Source organism: Alexandromys fortis, unplaced genomic scaffold, assembly GCF_014885135.2.
Source record: "Alexandromys fortis isolate MF-2015 unplaced genomic scaffold, M_Fortis_MF-2015_v1.1 scaffold_33, whole genome shotgun sequence".
NCBI lineage: Eukaryota > Metazoa > Chordata > Mammalia > Rodentia > Cricetidae > Alexandromys > Alexandromys fortis.
In genome coordinates, this window is record NW_026067917.1 from 4,994,076 (window position 1) to 4,998,729 (window position 4,654).

The 4,654-nt window shown below is 39.5% G+C and overlaps 1 non-coding gene across 1 annotated transcript; it reads left to right on the plus strand.

Annotated features, from left to right (window-relative positions):
• Positions 1-4,043: 4,043 nt before the first annotated feature.
• On the plus strand, positions 4,044-4,178 carry LOC126500282 (small nucleolar RNA SNORA29). Its single transcript, XR_007591295.1, has one exon. It is a non-coding gene; the product is annotated as a small nucleolar RNA SNORA29 (small nucleolar RNA).
• The last annotated feature ends 476 nt before the right edge of the window (positions 4,179-4,654 follow it).

The window sequence follows — 4,654 nt, forward strand, 5'->3', positions numbered from 1 at the left end:
GAGAGACTGGGCTTTCATAGGCTTTTGAAACCTCAAAGTTCATCCCTCTTGACACTCCTCCTCCAACGAGGCCACACCTTATAATCATTCCCAAATAGTTTCACCAAATGGGGACCAAATATTCAAACCTGTGAGCCCATGGGGCCCACTCTCACTCAGACCACCACACTCTGGCTCACCTCCCTAGCAATCCCCTCCTACATAACCTAGTACCACCTAATACCTGCCCAGCAGTGGTACTGCCTTCAGTAGGCTGGGTCCTCCTGTACTGGTGGTCAGCCAAGAAAATGCCCCTCAGACCGACTCAGAGGCCAATCTGCTGAAAACGGTTCCTCAGCCATAGTTTCCTCCTGTAGTGACTCTAGCTGGAGGGACATTTACGAGGAAAACAAATACAATCTATATGACTAATTTTCTTACTAGTGAGGAGTGCTACAGATTCATATGGATACCCTGAAGGAGCAGAATAGAAAGAAACAGGAAAAATGCATACACTTTATAGGGTTAACGAGGCCAACATGGGGCAACCAGATACTGACATGAGAAAGAGAATTTTGATTCCGACTTCATACTGTATATAAAAAAAGATAAAAATAAAGAAAAGATTTCAATGTGAGCATTAAGACTATAAAATTCTTACAAGAAAACAGTGTATTTGCGAGTTCGGATAGGCAAAGATCTGACACCAAGAGCATAGCAAACACATAGAAAAGTCAGGGGTATTGTGCTGTGGGAGCTCCTTCTGCTCCTTCAGCCAATAGCCTTTAAGATACCAGCCCACTTGGGCGTGGTCTCTTATACTATAAATGCAGCTGCAAAGCTGTGCTCGCTCTCACTTCCGGCTGCTAGACTCTGTTCCTGTTTCCTGTTTGTGCTGAGAATTGTGATCTAGGACAGTGATCTGTAAGTCTCTCCAAAATAAACAACCCTTTATTATACGTAATTCTGAACCAGTGTGGGATTATTTTGTATCTTCCACCATCAGTACTGCACTTTGTCATAGAGCAAAAACTTTCAGGCATCAAAGGAAGTGAAGAGGGAAAAAATACATTTTCAAATCACACATCTGCTGAGGCCTTGGTGTCCAGGGCATACAGAACTGTTTAGAATTCACCAGCAAGAGACAAGGCAGTGTCCAAATGGACAAAACATTATGATGTATATTCTTCAGGGGAGAAAATGGCTAAGAACAACATGAAAAGCTGCTAAAATTCACTCGCTGTCAGGAAAGGCAAATAAAAGCAGCAGAGGGGTACCACTTCACATGGGTGACCATAGAGAAAAACAGGTATCATGGGGGCATGGAGGATTACAATCCCAAATCATGAATGGCGAAGCGAAGTGGCAGTCTCTGTGTAAAGAAGCTGGCTGCGGCTCAAAATGTCAAACGTGAAATTACTGCATGGCCCAGCAATTTCATCCGTCAAGAGAATTGAGTGCAGGGACCGTGGGTCATGTGGGACAGTGCTTGCCTGGCATGGCCATATCCATGAAGCCTATCCCCAGCATTCAGGAGGCAGAAGCAAGAGGATCAGAAGTTCAAGGTCATCCCTAGCTATTGTAAGGAACCTGAACAAAAACTACAAGGAATGTGTATAAAACATATATGTACATTTACACATATTTGCCCATATTTTATAATAGACAAATATTTGTAATAGACACAAGGTAAAAACAACCCAAATGTCCATCAATTGGTGAATGGATAAATAAAATGTGTTTTATTTAGACAATGGATCATTTAAAATACATATTTTAAATTTATTCTTTGAGAGTTTCACACACACACACACACATAGTGTATTTTGATCATATTCTCCTTCCTTTCCCATTTTTCCCCAACCCCCAAAACACCCCCTCCCAATCTCATGTCTTCTTTTTTTTTTCTTTTTATAAATAACCTAAATTCAGTTTGTGCTATCCATGTACACTTGGGGGTTGGTCCATCTCTGGAGCCTGGCGGGAGGCCTACTAGGGACCATATTCTTAAAACTGACTTGCTCTCTAACAGCCATAGAGGCAATAACTTTTTAGCTAGGGGGAGGGGCTTATCTACTCTGCTACAATGTTGACTGGTTTGATCTCGTTCAGCTGCAAAAGCAACAAAGTATTGAGAGATGTTTCAGTATGGATAAGTATGCTAAGCAGAAGGAGCCATTTCAAAAAAGCCACATGTCATTTGCTTCCAGTTATTGAAAATGTCTGTATTTGTGATTATTTGGGACTAGACTGTGGCAATAAGGTGGGGATGATGGCTGCTAATGCACATAAAATTTCTTTTTGGGGTGATATAAATTTCTAGAATTAGATAATGTAGCGATGATGTAAAGTTCTGAACACATTAAAACCACCAAGTTGCACCTTTTTTTGTTAAAAAAAAGTCTTCATTTAAAAAAATTTGTTTTTAAGACAGAATTTTATTGTTCATTCCAGTCAGGCTTAGAGCTCTCTAGATACCTCAGATAGTCTGGACTCAGATTCTAATGTCTTAATCTTTCACATGCTGTGACTACAGATATATTCCATCATGTCTACCTTAGCTGTGTCTTAAAATGGTGACTTATTGTAAATGAATAAGATTTATTATAAAAGACTTAACATAAATAAGTAATGATAAATTATTCATTTGTCTAATAAAAACGAGCTAAAAGTAAGGTAATAGATGATCAAATTCAGTTTTGAGCTTCAAATGTTATGATTCAAACAACAACAACAACAAGAAGCAGGATTCATTTTTCCATTATTACATTAGCAAATATTTAAGATTTTATAACTCATAGTATTTCATAGCTACACGGAAACTTATCTAGTTTTGTACAGAGTAACATGTTATAGCATGTTTTATAACTTAAAAAAAAACAATCTCTCCTCAGTCAGGTGTTGCAATATCTGCCTTTATCTACAGCACACCAAGACTGGGGCAGGAGGACACTGAGATTAAGATTAGTCTGAGTTACATAACAAGTTTAAAATAAAATAAATAGATAGTAAAATTAAATAAATTTCTAAAAGTAGATAAGTAAATGGATGGGGCTTAAGAGATGGCTTTGTCAGCAAATCATGTTTGACAAATATTCATGAGAACCTGAATTCAGTCCCCAGTACCCACTTAAAAAGCCAGAGATGATGGTGAGATGGATATAATCCATGGTGAGATGGATATAATCCATGGTGAGATGGATATGGCTATTTCCACCATGGTGGAAACAGATGTAGGCAGAGCTCGGGAACTGTGGCCAAGTAGCCCCTCACTTCTGGTCCCAGAGAGAGCAACGATAAGGTCGATGGGCTGGGTCCTGAGGAATGACCCACACGTTTGTCCTCTACATACCCTCACACATATGTGCCCCCAAACACATGCATACCAACAGTAAAGCAAAATAAATAACTTCACTTCCAAAAGTTAAGCCTATGCTTCCGCTTTTATACATTCCTGTGTCAAAGTTGTTAGCTATAGCACCGTTGTCAAGACTTAAACCACCGGCCACAGTTGTACGGCCACACACGGAAAAAATCAGCTACCTTGAAATAAGACAAGCTTACATGGGAAAATGCCTACAATATGTTTTTTTTAATGATGCCAAGTATATATGTATATTTACACATATATACTTATATTTTAAAGGTATTATATTTATAGTACTTAAGAGGTATATCAAAGAGAACATTTGAGAAATGAAGAAAGTTTCCTAGAGCTGATTGGATATTTTTTAGTTTTGTTTAACCTACGTCTATCACATATTAATTTATGAAAATGTTCCCTCCTGTTATTTGCCAAAAGTTTATATCATTTTGTACCTAAAGAGAAAAAGCTGGACTCTGGAATCAAGAGGATTGCTCTCGTGGAGCACAGCCATGCTACCCAGAGGATGACTGCCTGTGGGAAGGACCGGTGGCTAGCACCACGGGAATCGTCAACTACACAGCCACCAATGACCTTCTGTGCACACCTCGCTGAACTTGAGGGGGACAGTTATCTGTGTCCCTTGAGGGCAAGGCTCCTCTTTGGTCAATGACTCTGTCCCCAGGAACTGGCTCAGACACTGCACACACGATGGTTGTTTTCTTCTCTTACTGCTAGATTATAGTGGCTATGCTCATGGGATGGGTTAAAGGTGCCATGACATGAAGAGAGAGGGCTTTTCAGTGTCCTCTGTGAAATGACTGAACTTAACACTATTGCCTTTGATGGGTGACACTCTGCTATATATGCAAACCCCAAAAGTTTGAGTAATGGACTTGTAAGGATTTTTATCCCGTATGCCTTAAAACAGGGGAGCAGCATTGGTAAATGTAAATGTTAGCGCAGATGATCCTGAGTTTGTTGATAATACAGCTAGGCATCTGTGCCTCCCCAAATTAGTGCAATAGGTGGTGATTTCTTTTCTAATATGGTAATAGACGCAGGGCTGCTGCTCCACAGTTAAAACTGGAAATAAATTGGTCTCCTTTTGAGCTGTAATTAGATTTGTATACATTTTGATTTGATTGCATGTTTAAGCTTGGGTAATTTCACCTCTCTTTAACTAAAAACAAAGCAATTAATAGTTGTTTTCTAATCTGAAGTGGAAAACAACAGAAAAGAGCAAAATCCTCTCTATCACCTTGCTTTTGGTGGCAAAATGGGAACGGGGTGGGGGAGGATGTTGACTAA